Consider the following 18,336-nt stretch of genomic DNA (forward strand, 5'->3'; position numbering starts at 1 on the left):
TTACATAAGTTTAAGAGCCATTCACTTTAGTGTTGCTTTATACACACACACACACACACACACACACACATATGTAAATACATATGTATTGTGATGTTTAAAATCCCATCTCATTCTACAAAGTTCCATTAAAAATTTCCCATTTTCAGCCTAAATGCATTTGCCTAGATTTAATCACTTTGAAACTGCCTCGGCAGCAGCAGTTGGGGGCTCTTTCCTGCCAGTAACTAATGAACAAGGAGACACTTTCATCACCAGGAACATCTATTATCTAAAGAGGAGTTTATTAATGAAGTTTTGACTGTAGTGTTTTCATCATCATTAATTATAAGAAGAAGAACAACAAATAATTTTTAGGGACTTACTCCACAAGTCTTAAAACAAAACTTTATAAAGATAAAAACATGGGAGATATCCAATTAAATCATAAAAATGGATAAAAACTAATTATTCCCTCCCTGCTATACTAATAGTCACATGAGTTTTGTTAATAAGAAATAACATTCTAAAAAAAGAAAGGAAAGGAAAGTAATATAAAGCTGCCTTCTAATCAGACCAAATGATGAGGCTGAATTAAATGATCTTTAAGATACTTTCCAGATTACGGGTCTATTTGCTGTGGGTTCTTTTACTTTTCATAAAAAATCTTACAAATTAATATGGTTCGTGGAAGAAATACTTTGGAAACTATATTTGTGACTCTTGAGAATATGCAGCAGAGATTCCCTAGTCATACCATAACCACTGAGGAACATTTACACTACTTTGCCTACAAAGTGGAGAGTGAAGAATATGGAAAGGAAGACGGTCAGCCATCTCTACATTGCTAAGACCTTCCTATTTTTAAAAAGGAGAATTGGGTGGATATTGTTTTCTTCCTGCTTATCCTAGCCAAAAAAAAATGACTTTTAGATCCTGATCTCCAACCATCAATGGAAGCTAATTTACTCAGTTTGGGGACTAGCTCTTGGGCTGAGCTACCAAGATTAAAAAGTAATTGAGTCTGGGGCACCTAGATGACGCAGTGGCAAAGCACTGGCCCTGGATTCAGGAGTACCTGAGTTCAAATCCGGCCTCAGACACTTAATACTTACTAGCTGTGTGACCCTGGGCAAGTCACTTAACCCCCATTGCCCTGCAAAAAAAAAAAAGTAATTGAGTCAATTATAGTCTGAAATCCCTAGAGCTAGCTAGCCCCAGACCTTCATATAATGATTCATTCCACCAAGTTATCCACCATTTAAGCAGGATTTGGTGAGAGATGGCATCTTGCTATTCATAATTCATTTGTCCTACCTACTAAGGGACATACAATGAGTCTCAATTCTTCTTAACTCCTATTCAGAGAAGAATATTTAAATCAATATTATCATAGCTAATGGAAAGAATGTGAAAACCCAATGCATTTTAACTATCACAATCTCTGTGACCAACTAGATAGACCCAAATTTGGTCTTTCCTTTCTATCACTCATAAATGTTTTCCCCTTCTAATAAAGTATAAGCAATTTGAGGTCAGTTTTGCCTCACATTTATGTTTGTTTTTCAAGTGCTTAAAACAGTACCTAGCACCTGATAGTTGCTTAATCTGTTTCTTGGTTGATGGATGCATAATATATTCCTATCCTTCAGCTAATTTTTTTGTAAAAAATATTCCCTATCTTTAGAAGAAGAACTAATTTCTGGGACAGAAAGAGTTAGACAACTTTATTAAAATTTAGTATATTCATAATCAAGTAATGTCGGATAAGCCTGTTTTAACTACTTAGTAAATCACAGGTAGGTCATTGTTTCTATCAGTTAATTATGTACAAGTAAATTTCCCTATCATCTAAATTTTCTGTTTTACAAATGGAGAAAATAAGTCTTGATGTTACTCAGGAGAGAAAATGTTACTTAGTTGTGAATACTGGATTTATAATTAGGAAAAGTTGGGTTTAAATTCTCTGTCTCAAAGAAAGCAAAGCTATCTATTATCATATGAAAAAAAATTCTAGATCACTTTTGATCAGAGAATTGCAAATTAAAACAACTCTGAGGTATTACCTCACACCTATCAGACTTGCAAATATAACAAGGAAAATATTGGATGTTTGAGGGGACCTGGGAAAACTGGGACACTAAGCCATTGTTGAGTGGAGTTTTGAAAACATCCAATCATTCTGGAGAAAAATTTGGAACCATGCCCAAAGGGCTATAGAACTGCGCATACCCTTTGATCCAACATTACCACTACTAGGTTTGTATATTACAATGACATCCCCCAAAAGAGAAAAAGGCCTATTTGTACAAAAATGTTTATAGCAGCTCTTTTTGTATTGGATAAGAATTGGATATCAGAGGAATGCCCATCAATTGGGGAATGGCTAAACAAGCTGTAAGGGGGGCAGTTAGGTGGCACAGTGGATAAAGCAGTGGCCCTGGATTCAGGAGGACCTGAGCTCAAATCCCGGATCAGGCACTGACACTTACTAGCTGTGTGACCTTGGCCAAGTTATTTAATGCTCATTGCCCCACCAAAAAAAAAAAAAGCAAAATAACCCCCCAAAACAAGCTGTGATATGTGAAGGTGATGGAATATTATTGTGTTATAAGAAATAACAAGCACGATGATTTCAGAAAGGGCTAGTACAACTTGTATTAACTGATGTATAGTGAATTGAGCAGAACCAGAAAAACATCGTGTACAGTGACAGCAATATTGTTTGATGAAGAACTGTGAATGACTTCACTATTCTCAACAATAAAATGATCCAAGACAATTACAAAGGACTAATGAAGCACAGTATCTACCTACAAAGAAAGAAGTGATATTGATTGAACACAGTCTGACACATGTTATTTTTCACTTTCTTTTTTTTGCTTCATTTTTATACAAAATGACTAATATGGCAATGTTTTGTATAATTGTACATGTATAACCTATATCTTATTGCTTGATGCCTCAGGGAGTCGGAGGAAAGGGAAAGAGGGATAAAATTTGGAGCTCAAAACTTTAAAATAAAAAAATATATTTGTTATTTTAAAAAAGCCTATGTCTGATATTTATTGGATTCTTACCCGGGACAAGTTGATGAACTTCATAAATGCTCAGTTTTCAATCTTTCAAATTATGGAAAAACTAACACTTACCTCACAGGTTTGTTCCAAGGAGGAAATGAGAGTATGCTATTTGCTTTGCAAACTTTAAAATATTAGCTAATATTATAATTTTTACTAGTTAAATGAGTCATGGTAAGCCACTTATGTGTAGCAAACCTGAATTGACTTACCTGTTTTATAAGGGAAAATAGTTCTACTTCATAGATTTATTTTGAGGTAATGTACAGAGAACTAAGTGGTAGTATTGCATCTATAGGGTAGTATTGGTAATAGAAATAGAAATATTAACCCTTTTTGATTGGCCTTCACCTCAATAATCTGTGTGTAGTATTTTTTTTAAGCTCCTTCTTTAGATGGCCTTAGGGACATATGTTCTCCCTGTGTCTAGGCTTCTATGCTAACCCACACTCAGAAGATTACAAAATCCTTTGAACTGTTGAGAAAAGACAATGGCAGAAAAAATTTTGTTTGATATTATTTTCACCTTGAAAAAAATCTGTTTTTTATCAATAAAGTCTCCTACCAATTAAATTTGCTTCCTCATAAAATGCTGTGGATGGCAATGATTTCAAATAACAGGACTAAGTATGTGTCTTCTATTGAGTGGCTTGTAAAAGTTATTAATAAATCAAAATCAAAATATTCTTTTTCTCAGAAAGAGTAAGCAGAGAAATTATGCTTGCTATTCTGACAATGCAAGCAAAATGTGTGTTCTACACTCCATCTCTCCTCATATACCAATAGTGAAACTGCTCCTCAGTGAAGCTCTTATTGGAAATTAAGGACATGCATTAATCAAAAGTCATGAAATTAGGCACAATTTGAAATATTTTACAAATCAGTAATTATGAAAATACAAAGAATATAGAAATGTAAAAATTAAGAAATTTGAAAACTACTGCCATTTGTGAGAGAGTAATGTGAGTGAGAAAGGGAGTTAAAGCACATGACTACCTTTCTATTTTTCCAAGTGAGCAATTGTATGGTCACTTTATAATCTTTTGCTAAGCATCTCAAACTCTCTGCTGGAGCAATCCTCTCCACATTTGCATTGTTAACCTACAATATATTTCTTGAATCATCTTCAACCAACCAAAAGCAAAACTAAAACAAAACTGAGAATTCACAATCATGCCAGCTCTCAGTCTGAGTGTTATGGTGAGCCTCAGGCATTAATTTCAATTCTAAGAATTAAAGAATTTTCCAACCATTTGGCCTCTACAGATACTCTTGCATCTTCCAAAATGAAAGTTAATGTCCACACCTCACCCCCAAGTCTCCTTGAGTTTATACTCTTAACAGTAATCCAGTCCAAGAGACAGCATTATTCTGACAGAATACTATCTCACATCATTCCTTTATGTCTGAGATGAATCATGTATTTCATGTGGCAAGTACTTTTCAAATCTTAAAGTATCATAGAAATACTGATAGTGTTAAAATGAGTCCATCTATACATTCTATACATTCCTTCTATTACTTCATATCAACCAATCAATAAGCATGTATTAAATATCTACTATGTGTCATGCACAGTGATAGGTATTGGGGATAGAAATCAAAATGGAGCAACGTTTTCCTTAAAAGAACTTTTATTCTCTAAAAAATTAGTAATCATAACTTTGAATGTTAATGGAATGAACTCTCCCTTAAAACAGAAGCAAATAGCAGAGTGGATTATAAAACAAAATTCTACAATATGATGTTTATGAGTAACACATTTGAAGCAGAGAGATATACATGGAGTAAAGGTATGAAGTTGGAGCAGAATATATTATGCTTTATCTGAAGTGAAGAAAGCAGAGGTATTAATTCTTATCTCAGACAAAACAAAAGCAAAAATAATTCTAATTGAAAGACATAAGGAAGGAAACTACATCTTGTGAAATGATACCACAGACAATAAAGTAATATCAATACTAAACATATATGCACCAAGTGGTATAACATGCAGATTCTTAGAGAAGTTAAATGAGTTATAAGAGGAACTAGACAGTAAAACTATACTAGTGGGGGATCTTAAGCCCCACACTAAGAACTAGATAAATCTAACCACAAAATAAATTTTAAAAGTTAAAGAGGAGAATAGAATTTAAGAAAAGTGAGATATGATAGAACTCTGGAAAAAATTGAGTAGGGATTGAAAAGAATATCCCTTTTTCTCTGTGATACATGGCACATATAAAAAAAACAAACAAAAAAACTGACTATGTTTTAGGGCACAAAAACCTCACAGTCATATGTAGAAAGGCATAAATAGCAAATGCATCCTTTTCATATCATGGTATAATAAAATTATGGGTAATAAAAAGCCAATGAAATACAGACAAAAAATTAATTTGAAACTAATAAGTGGGTCAAACAACAAATCATAAAACAATCAATAACTTTATCCAAGAGAATGCCTACATTGAGAAAATATACAAAAACTTATGTGATGCAGTCAAAGCAGTCCTTAGGAGAAATTTCAAATCTCTATATGTTTACATGAATAAAATAGAGAAAGAGGAAATCAATGAATTGGGCATGCAACTAAAAAAAAAACTAATTAAAAATTCCCAATAAAATACCAAATTAGAACTTATGAAAATCATTGAAAAGATTAGCAAAATTGAAAGGAAGAAAACTGTAGAATTAATAAATAAAACTAAGAGTTGGTTTTATGAAAAAATCAATAAAATATGTAGAACTTTGGTTAATTAAAAAAAAAAGAAATAAGAAACCCAAATTGCTAGTATCAAAAGTGAAAGGGTAGGGGGCAGCTAGGTGGCACAGTGGATAAAGCACCAGCCCTAGATTCAGGAGGACCTGAGTCCAAATTCAGCCTCAGACACTTGACACTTACTACCTGTGTGACCCTAGGCAAGTAAGTTAACCCCCATTGCCCTGCAAAAAAATAAAGGAAAAAGAAAAGAAAAGTGAAAGGGGTGAATTCACTACCAAGGAAGTAGAAATTAAAGCAATAATTAGTAAGTATTTTGCCGAACTCCATGCCAATAAATTTGACAATCTAAATGAATTGGATGAATATTTACAAAAATTTTTTTTTCCAGATTAACAGAAGAGGAAAAAGAAAAGATGTAAAGAGCTCCACTTTAGGAAAGGAAATTGAACAAGAAATCAATGAACGTCCTAAGGAAAATTCTCTAAGGCCATATGGATTGAAAAGTGAATTCTACCAAACATTTAAAGAACAATTAATTCTAATATTATATAAATTATTTGAAAAATTGGTGAAGAAGTAGGTCTACAAAATTTCTTTTATCTTACAAATATGGTATTGATACCTAAACAAGGCAAAACCAAAAAAAGAGAAAGAAAATTACAGACCAATTTTTCTAATGAATAATGTATACAACATTTTTAAACAAAACATTAGCAAGGAGATCACAGCGATTTATCGTAAGGATAATATACTATGACCAGGTGGGATTTATACCAGGAATGCAGAGCTGTTTCAACATTAGGAAAATTATCAACATAATTGAGCACATCAATAAAAAAAGAAACTAACCCAAATCATATGAATATCTCAATAGAAGCAGAAAAAGCTTTTAACAAAATAGAGCACTCATTTCTACTGAAAACACTAGAGAGCATAGGAGTAAATAGAGCTTTTCTTAAAATGATAAGCAGTATCTAACTGAAACCATTAGCAAACATTTATGTAATGGGGAAAAGTTAGGGGCATCCTCAATAAGATCAGTGGTGAAATAGGCATGTCTATTACCACCTCTGTTATTTCATATTATATTAGAAATATTAGCTTTAGCAAAAAGAGAATAAAAAGAAATTAAATCAATTAGAATAGGCAAGGAGGAAACAAAACTATCACTCTTTGTAGATTATATGATAGTATACTTAGAGAATTCTAGAAAATCAAATAAAAAACTATATGAAACAACAACTTTAGCAAAGTTGCAGGATATAAAATAAACCCACATAAATCATCAAAATTTCTATACATGACCAACAAAGTTCAGCAGCAAATGATAGAAAAAGAAATTTCATTTAAAGTAACTGTAGATAATATAAAATATTTTGGAGTCTACCTGCCAAGACAAACCCAGGAACTCTATGAACACAGTTACAAAACATATTTCACGCAAATCAGATCTTAATAATTTGACAAATATCAATTGCTCATGGATAGTTTGAACTATTATAATAAGAATTCTACAATTTGATCTAAATTAATTGGATTATTGAGTGCCATACCAAAGAGACTAATTAAAATTATTTTATACAGCTGAAACCATCATAAGATTTATCTGGATGAACATAAAGTCAAGAATATGAAGGGAACTAATCACAAAAAATAGACAGGAAGGTTGGCTGCCTGTAATAAATCTAAAGCTATACTATAAAGCAGAAGTCATCAAAGCTATTTGGTACTGGCTAAGAAATAGAGTGGTGGATCAAGGGAATACTTAAGGCCCAGGAGACACAGTAGTAAATGACTATAGTAATCTACTGTTTGATAAACCAAAAGACTCCAGCTTCTGGGATAAAAATTCAATATTTGACCAAAACTGCTGGGAAAACTAGAAAATAGTATGGCAGAAACAAGGCATAGATCAATATCTTACACTGCATATTAAAATACAGTCCAAATGGATACATTATTTAGACATAAAGGGTGATATCATAGATAAATTAGGAGGGAAATAGTTTACTTCTCAGATCTGTGGAGAGGAAAAAGAATGTGTGACCATAGAAGACATAGAGAATAATGCAAAATGGATGATTTTGATAAAATTACATTAAAAAGTTTATGTCCAAACAGAAGCAATGCAGCCAAAATTAGGAGGGAAGCAAAAAGCTGGGAGATATATCTATCTATGTCTATCTATCTATCTATCTATCTATCTATCTATCTATCTATCTATCTATCTATCATCTATCTATCGATCGATCGATCAATCAATTGATCGATCTAGATCTAGATCTAGATAGATAGATCTAGATAGATAGATAGATATGTATGTATCTGTATGTATGTGTGTGTATGCATGTGTATATACATACATACATACATATATCTGTAGTGAGCATTGGAATGACTCCCCTTGCTGGGAAAGATATTGCAGGGAAGCTCCACCATGAGGAGAAGACATGTGATTTAGAAACCATGTGACTTTAGCATCTGGAAGTTACCTGGCATCTGGAAGTTGCCTGGCATCCAGAAGTTACAACTACAGAACCACCTGTGGGACCTATAATAAAGAACAGATCAATCAATGAGTAACAAAAAATATTATAAAAAGAACAAATTTAAAAATACCCAATTTAACAGAAAATTGGAAATCCTGAAAAATTAGAAGAAAGATGAATAAAATTAAATGTAAGGAAAACATTAAAGTTTTATGGGAAAAACAATAAATAAATCAATTTTGTTTAATTTGATTTAAAGAAGAAAGAAAAAACAAATTTTTAGTATCAAAAATAAAAAGAGGTAATTCATCACCAACAAAGATGTTAGAGCAATTATTATGAGCTATTTTGCAGAACTATATGCTAATAATTCTTTCAGGGGCAGCTAGGTGGTGCAGTGGATAGAGCACTGGCCCCAGGGGTTAGGAGAACCTGAGTTCAAATCCAGCCTTAGACACTTGATGCTTACTACCTGTGTAACCCTAGGCAAGTCACTTAACTCTAATTCCCTCACCAATAATAATAATAATTCTTTCAATTTAACTGAAATGAATGGATATATGCTCTCTCTCTCTATATATATATATATACTATATGTATATATATATATATACATATATATATACTATACATATGCACATACCCATGTACATACATATATTTCCCAGATGAAAATAAGAGGAAATAGAACAGCAAAAGTAGAAATTGGGGCAGCTAGGTGGCACAACAGATAAAGCATTGGCCATGGATTCAGGAGGATTTGAGTTCAAATTCAGCCTCAGACACTAGACATTTAATAGCTGTGTGACCCTGGGCAAGTCAGTTAACCCTCATTGCCCTGAAAAAAAAAAAAAAAGAAAAAAAAAGATGAAAAATTGACCAACCCATCAATGTGCTCCCTAAGAAGTAAAAATCAAGAACTAATGGATTCACAAATTAATTCTATAAAACATTTAAAAAATTCCTTTATTATATAAACTATTTGAAAACAAATAGGTAAGGAATAACCCCTGCCTAATTATTTTATGACACAAATATAGTTTTGATACCTAAATCAGAAAAAAGAAAACAAATATCCACCAATTTCCTTAATGAATATCAATGTAACAATTTTTAAATAAAATAAATAAATAAAAATTTAAATAAATAAAATATTGGCAAAGAGACTATAGCAATATATCACAAAGACCATATAATATGACTGGATGGTTTGTATACCAGGAATACAGGTTCAATATTAGGAAAACTATCACCATAATTAAACATTAATAATGAAAAGTGTTACATCAACAAATGCAGAAAAAACTTTTAAATAAAACACAATACTCATTCATATTTTATTTTAGAAATAGAAAGCATAAGAATGAATAGAGTGGGCAGCTAGGTGGTGCAGTGGATAAAGCACTGGCCTTTGATTCAGGAGGACCTGAGTTCAAATCCAGCCTCAGAAACTTGACACTTACCAGCTGTGTGAACCTGGGTAAGTCACTTAATGTCATTGCCCCGTAAAAAAAAAAATGCTCTAAGATTAGGTTGTATAAATTCTCTCTCATTAACTCCAGAGCCAGGCTGTCCTTCCCTCTTGCTTTCACCCTGTCATCCCCCCAGAAATGTGTCTCTGATAAAGGTTTTAAAGTGAATAAAGTTTTACAAACAAACCAATACAAAGAACAAATGGAATCAGGAGGTAGTCTGTGATTGGTATGAGAAAAATCTTTTCAGGGTCACATTGCACAGGGAGCTGGGTCTGAGTGGCCAGGGTGAGAAATAGACCCCTGTGGCTGACTTCATGCAACATGGCCATGCTACCTTCCTGTCATCAGTGGCTGTTAATAACCAATTTCTGGTAACTGCAAGTAAAGATGAAACAATTCACATCTATGATATTAAAAAAAAAAGGTAGAGCATGGATAATTGCTGCATCATAATGGCCCAATAAATTGCCTGAAATTCTTTGGTAATGGGCAATCAATTATTGGAGGTATAACTATTGGAATGATGCCACCTGCTGCGCCATGAGGTGAACATCTCTGAGGGCAAGACCATGCGTCTTTTCTTTGGCATCAGGAAGTGACATTTGCTTGTGGGAGGAAGAAGGGGGAGCCTGGCACTCTGACTCACTCCTTTTTGGTATGGACTCTGGCAGAGAGCGGAGCTAGAAATGTGCTCTCCCTTTAATAGATAGATGAATGTAGGCCTTTCTCTCTCTCTTTACCAAATCCTTATTCTCCTTAATAAATGCTTAAAAGTCTAACTCTTGCTAAAGCTTATAATTTATTGGCGACCACTCATTAGATATTTTAGACAGTATAGCCAGAATTTTAGCCCTTAACAGAGGAGAAGATGGACTAATTTGTGTTTGGAATAAAAAGAGATGGGACTGTTTGAAGTCTATTAAAGTACATAAGGGACATGTGACTTCTCTTTCTGTACATCCATCTGGCAAGTTGGCACTATCAGTGGGAATAGACAAGACATTATGAACATGGAAACTCATTGAAGGAATATCTGCATTCAAAAAAATACATAAAACAAAATGCTTACATAGTTGAATGGTACCCTAGTGGAGAGAAGTATATTGCTGTCACAACGAGCTAGATAGATATCTACCAACTTGAAACTGCATCCATTACTGGTACCATCACTACTTGAAAGATACTTTCTTCCATTACATTTATTTCAGATTCCATACACACTGTGGCTGAAGATGAAGAAATTATAAGGTTGTTTGACTGTGATTCACAAAAATGTCTCTGAGAATTTAAGGTTCATGAAAACAGAGTAAAAGACATTTGCAGCTTCGAAACCCCAGAGTATCATATTATTGTTACAGCATCAAGTGATGGCTTCATCAAAATGAGGAGGCATTACCTAAATAAGAAGATTCCCCCATATTTACTATGTAAAGCAAATACTAAAGTCAGACTCACCTGCCTTAGAGTATGGCTAGACAAAGTTATGGACATAATATCATCTTCCTACAGCTGCAGCCCCTTCTCCTGTAAACAAAAAACAAGAGTTCAAAACTAGCCCTCCAAAATCTGATGATTCAGTAGGAAAAAAACAACAATCCAAGAAATTAGATTGGACCAAGGATAGTAAAAACCCAACCAAAGCAGAAAATAGTGTCAGTCAAGAAAATAAAATTGGAAGGTATACTAGCAAAGAAGACAAAAAAAAAAAATAATACAGATCACTGAATAAATCTTTGAAATTTAGGAAAGTAAAGGAATCATTTCTCAATTTAGCCTATTTTTTGTATTTTTTTAAAATTAAGTAATTTCTATAATTAAGAAATTCATATGGCACATATGTATTTTAGAGATCTCAGTGTGTTGTATGTATATAATATAGTAACACAAAATATGCAATATTTTTGTTATATAGAGTAAATAATGTTTGGATTTACAATCTTCTCAGAAGTCCTAACACATTCTTTTCAAGTTCAAATAGAAAATGAATAGAGATGGAGATTATCAGTGTTGTGGGAAATCAAACCATAGTGAAAAAATATTTTTTAAAAGATGTAAAATTGTTTTTTTAAAAGTCAAAAGGGCGTTTGTAAATGATGTAGGGAAGGGTAACATTCAAAGAGTTTTTTTCATACCTTCTACCAAGAATGGAAATAAATCTTATCTAACTTGCGACTCTGTATTCTCAACAAAGATGAAAAGACACATTACACAATTTGCTCTTTGCAGTGGGTTTGTCTTCTAACCAGATTTCTGACTGTCTCAAAATATCAAAGTAAGAATGTTGAGTGCCAAGTGCAATGGCCCAGCAAAGCAAATATTTGAGGGCTATAAACATGAACAGGGAAGCAATTAGGAAAATGCGTTTTATTTTTAGTCTGATGAACAGAATAGAGTAAACATTTTCTTAAAAAAAGAATGGATGGGGGCAGCTAGGTGGCGCATTGGATAGTCCTGGATTCAGGAGGCCCTGAGTTCAAATTTGGCCTCAGACACTAAATAATTACTAGCTGTGTTACCCTGGGCAAATCACTTAACCCCAATTGCCTCACCAAAAATAAGTAAGTAAATAAATAAATAAATAAACAAATAAACAAACAAATAAATGAATAAATAAAAAAAGAATGGATGGAATCTTTATTAAAATAAGTAACAAAAATATAAAATCGTTGACAAATTTTATGTCTAACAGGGATAAGATGGAATACATTAAGATCAGTGATGAAGTAAGGTTGCCCATTGTCACCACAATTATTCAATATTGCACTAGAAATTCTAGCTGTAGAAATAGGAGAAAAACAATGAAATGAAGAGATTTAAAATAGATAATAAGGAAACAAAACTATCATTCATTGAAAATTATATGATGGTATACATATAGAAACAAAAATGAGTTGAAACAATTTAAAAAATTTTAACAAAATTGCAGGATATTGTGGCAAGTAAAATTAAATGTGGTTGACCTATAATGACCCCAAGTTTAGGGAATATAGCTGGGGTTTTTCATATATTTGTTACTTAGAAATTAGAGGCTACTGTACCAGTTTGGGGGCATGAAGCATTCATTAGAGCATATTACGTATTAGTAAAGCTAGAGTACATGGCCCTGAAAGTTAGAAAATCCTATCTAGGATATAGGGGAGAGAATCATCTGCATCCTGCCTCCTTGAGCTTTCCAAGCCAAGAGGGAAATCAGTGAGAGTAAGCTCCCTGAGGGAAGGAGAAGAGACTGCCTTTACACATTGCTCAAAGCTAATTGACTAGCATCCTTTAATTCTATTGGTCTACTGGATTTGAGGATGGTACAGCACAGTATGTGCTGATGTCAGAGCCTGGAGTCCTCCAAGGGGAAAAATAGCTTCAGGTAGGTATCATTTTAATCACTATTTACAGTCCCAGGTCCCACTTGGCTGACTCTGGGCCAGTCTTAAAAGGTCAGGCAGTTAGGCCCTCAAGTAAGAGGGTGTCTGGAAGTTCCAAAACCCCATCATTTTCTGACAAGATAAAATTTGCATGACTTCACATGTATAATTTATATCAAACTGTTGCCTTTTCAAGAGGGACAGGAGAAGGAGGGAGACAGAAAATTTGGAACTCATTTTTTTAAATGTCTTCCATTATTACATCTAAATGATTAATTTTTAAAGAAAAAAATTAAAAATATATTAGGTAAAAAGAAATGTGTTCAACAGAAGTATAGAAAAAGTTAGGGGTAAATCTTCTCTCTCGTGTGCTTTTGGTCTGTGATTCCCACAAACTAATGCATCAATCAATCCCAATTTTTAAGATAAATCTCAAATGGGCATTCCATTTTGAAAGATCTAAAGGGAAATATTGAAAAGCCCTCTCTTTGCATCCTATTTCAATATTTTCCATATCATTTTTATATCACGTATTATACTTTGGTTCTCTTCTTATTTTAAAATGAGTTATTAATTATTTTAGAAGTGCTAGTACTTGCTTTTTTTTTCTCCTTCATATTCTCCCCTACAAAAGGAAAGAAAGAAAAAAGGCTATTTAAATATTGGCAGATATACTGTCTCTGTAACACTATAAAAAGATGGATATTGAATGAGGAGGGAAGATAATATGATTATTCAACATCATTACCTTTCCTGGAAATGTAAAAAAAAAAAAAAAAGACACAACACTTTATACTGTTTGTAACTTATGGGCCATTTCACTATGCAATACACTTCAATAGTTTTTAAAAAGCAAACTTCTTTTATGCTAAGTTTCTTTCTCTTAGCATCAAATAATTGTACATTTCCCCCCTCCTCCATTTACTCTATCTGTAATTCCTTTGAGGTGGTTTGTTCTAAGTTCCAATCTAGTATTTAATTGCACTTTATGTAATCTTTATTATCACATGGATGACTAGGTGAATCTATATTACCTGTGATGGGCATAGTCTTTAAAAAGATACTCCAATCTTGCCACTACCAGTAAAATAGGCTTCAAGGGATTATTCCCTGTAATGGATGATGATATAGGGAGATAACTTATAGTTAGAAGTTAGTAAAATATGATTATAAATTTAAAAATTACTCCTGGTAAACATTTTGCATTTTTGCAATCTTATATCCAAGAGACTCTAATGATTTTATACATATTTTACCAATATTTCATGACATAATCACTTAGATAATTGAAAGAATACTCACTTTAAATTAAATTTGGTTCACATAACAAATTGACCTAAATATTCACATTTGGAATTATTTTAGAGAAAGCAACATAAAACTAAATGTAATAATTGTGATAGAGTTCAGGATTAGGATAGACTGCCAAGATCAGGAGAAGGAATCTAAAATGAAACAAAATTTTGGAAAACATATTTTAAAAAGAATAGTCTTCAACAAGAAAGATACATGATTCCAGTATACCAGGTTAGTTAGTCCATTTAGTTAAAAATCAACAAACCCATTTTTGGGAACAAAATCAAAGAGTTGAAAATAGGAAAAAAAACAAACAAACAAGCAAGCAGTATAAATAATTGCACAAGATAGAAAAAAAATTTATGAAATGTCTGATTGCATGGAATTCTGCATCACACAATACAAAGAGAAACATAATTAATCAATAAACATCTATTAGGTGTCTACTGTGTGGCAGACACTATGCTAATCTACATGCAAAAATTTAATCCATAATCTCTGGGAGCCTATGAGTCAGAACAGGACACACTGGTGTGTTAGGAACAATAATCAATAGCTTTGAAAAATACCTGAGAATGCTTAGTTATTTCTTAGTACTCTGTAACAAGAATAATAATTTTATTCAAATCTACTAAATTCATGCATGGAAGCACCCATACACATACACACTAATATGTATATATGCATACATATAAACACTATCCATGCACAAATATATATTTCTTACATATTTACCTCTAAATTGTCTAAAGATTTGTGTAATTATATGTAAGTAGGCCCCATACATGTCCTTTCTAGATTTGCTTCCCAGATATTTTGTCCATTCTGTAGTTATGTTGAATCATATTTTTTTTTTCCTTTCATAGGCCATTCTAATAAGTAAACTCCAACCATGTTTTTTTCTATTTCCCTTTGTCATCTTCTCCTTAGTCATGTTGGCACTGGGAACAGAGATCTTTCCCTCTAATCCTATTAGTTCCAGAACTCCTACCCTGGATCCCCAAAGGTTCTGCTTGTTTAGTATTTTATATATGGTCCACTATATCTGGCTAACTTCTCCAAGAAACCCCTCCTCCTTTTCACCATTTATCTTGCTATTTCTTCTCCCTCAGGCTTTTTGGTTCTAGAATGAAAATGTAAACCAATCTTAGATACTCTTAATGAAAAGGATATCTACTGCTTTACAACTCCACTCAGTATCATTGAAACACAAATATTTACAGACTAAAATACCATCCCTGACCACCACTTCTTTATATTTGATAGAATGTAGTCCTCCTAAAGATTAAGGCCATCTTCTCTTTTGTTTTGTATGTCCAATTCATAATTCATTATGACTTTTTGCTGTTATATAAAAATGCTGATTTATTTTGTATCCTTTTCTAATTAATATAATTTATTATTCATCATTGCATTTTTCAGATTCTAGTTTTCTAAATATGCCATCATTTAATCTGCTCCAAATTATAACTATATGTTAATACATGCATGTACATATAAATAATGTTCCTATTTGTAAATTTATGTATATAGTGTTTATTTATGTATGCAGATATTATATATACATACGTATTATTCCTTAAATTATCCTCAGAAACAATCCACAAATATAGTATATCCCAAATAACATATAATGTATTAATTAACCCATAAATATATTCTGTCCCAAATAAGATTATTGATACAATGATCCAAGACAATCCAAACGACTGTTGGTGAAATATATTAGCCACCTCCAAAGAAAGAGCTGATATTGATGGAACATACTGAAGAATGCTATTTTTCACTTTCATTTTTTTCCTTTTATTCAAGCTTTCTTCTACAAAATGACAAATATGCTAATGTTTTACATAACCCATATATGATTTTTGTCACCTCAGGGAAGGGGTAGTGGGGAGGGAAGGAGGATTAAAAATTGGAACCCCCAGACTATAAACAAAAATGTTTTTTATTTAGAAAAGTAAGTAAAATAAGATATACAGAGGTCCAAGTTGTTAATTATATTATTATATTATTAATTAATAATCTATAACTGCATTGTGATACATGGCAAGGTGGTGTCAAAAATTGAAATTATAGATATAACATAAAATATTGAAAATGTCTTTTAACTGAAATCAAGGAAATCTTGCTTCTCTATTTTAAAAAATATAAAACAAAAATGAGCAGAATGATTAGGCAAAAGGTCTAAAAGGAAAGACAAAATAAATTTAAGTAACAAGAGGCAAATTTTAAAAGGGTCAGTGATATTTCATTTACTTATATATTGATAGAGGAAGAATAAACTTCAAAGAATCACCATTTCTAGAGTTTAATGAGTGATCCGTCAAAGAACAGACATAGCTTGAGAGAGACTCTAAAACAATGATGACTACAACATATACACAGTTATGCATCTGAGGCTGACAGAGAGATGTAATTTTGTCTGTATTTTTGTTTGGTGTTAAAAAGATTATCTATTAAATTCTCATCTGAGGCTAGACTAGTATTTTTTAATAAAAAAATGCATTGACACCATGTACTAAACTTAAATAACTATGGGAGCTAATAGTTCAATAAAGTGATATCATTTACTGGTGACCTGAGTATAAAAAACAGAAGTTCATAAACCTTCTCAAATACTTGTTTGGTAGACCTCCTCATTGTATATCCATGTGGAATATGCTCAAGAACCTCAAGTGATTCCCAATTTACTAGTACATAATGCCCCCAAATATTCAGTCCATCCCTCACACCTCCAAACATGTACACTACAGTAGAAATGAAATGATTTTGGATTTTGAATTTTAATCATGGATCTTCTGTTTAATTAATGTGTTCCTTTTTGCAGATGTCATGAATTTTTTGGTTCTTAATTTCTTCATAAGTAAAATGAAGGGGTATTGGATTAGATAAGTTCTAAAAATCTCCCTCACCCCCAGTTCTATTACGATGACCTTCTTTTCCAGTTTTTTCTCACTCTATTTTTAAATCTATTTTCATTTTCCCCCCCAAACAAAATGTACAACTTTCCATTCTTAATCAAACCCTATGCTTTCCAATTGTTTTGTTACTACTATTATTGATCCCATTACTTTGAATGTTCTCATCATTCATCTCTTATAGTTATAATCACACCCCATCCCTCAGGAACCTTTTTCAAATGTTAAATTTTCTATGACTTCATCTCTGATTCCTTTTCTACACCTATACAGTCAGAAAATTGTTTTGATTTCTTCAGACATTATATAAACATTTTTATAGTTTTATTATGTATGATATATCCAATTTCATATTATAGTTTGGATATTCCTTATTTACCATATTAAAGTGCCAAGTCACTGAGTATAGAAACACTCATGTACAACTCTATATCTCAAAGAACTTTTAACAATTTGTTTCACATTTAAGTTTTACTATTTTATTGAAAATGGTGATGACAATAATGGTGAAGGGAATGATGAAAATACAACCTGATCAAAGACCAAAACATCATCCATACTGTGTTTAGTGTCATTATAATGGCAAGGGAGAGGAACACTGAGACTATTCTAAAACCTGTGCAGTTCTGAAAGGATTGCTGAAACGCAGAAGAATTAGATTCTATGTCATGATTGATGTATTTAGCAACTTTCTCAGTGTGATTTAACAGCTATTTAATAGCAACAACTGTTTTAGACTGTCATGATTGTCAGGTTGACACAGAGGAAAGAGGAGTTAATGGCACTCTCATGATTTTGAGTGTGCTAAAAAATCTTTAATAATCAGTTATCCAAAAAAAGTATGTACAACTTTTAAATTTAATCTGAATTATTAAAGTTTTCTCTGACGTTCCTAAGTCTAAAAATGAACAAAACAAAAAATCAAACTCTGACTTTTGAAATTTGCTGAGGTGAAAAATCATACAATCAAATTTTAACAATTATTTGTCATAAGCTGTTTTGAACTGCTTCAGCATAGACCTGTTTGGTA

General features: G+C 32.4%; 1 pseudogene; it reads left to right on the top strand.

Annotated features, from left to right (window-relative positions):
• LOC122747399 overlaps positions 1 to 18,336 on the top strand; it is a 54,874-nt pseudogene that overhangs the window by 29,110 nt on the left and 7,428 nt on the right.

The sequence above is a fragment of the Dromiciops gliroides genome, chromosome 3 (assembly GCF_019393635.1).
Source record: "Dromiciops gliroides isolate mDroGli1 chromosome 3, mDroGli1.pri, whole genome shotgun sequence".
Taxonomy (NCBI): Eukaryota; Metazoa; Chordata; class Mammalia; order Microbiotheria; family Microbiotheriidae; genus Dromiciops; species Dromiciops gliroides.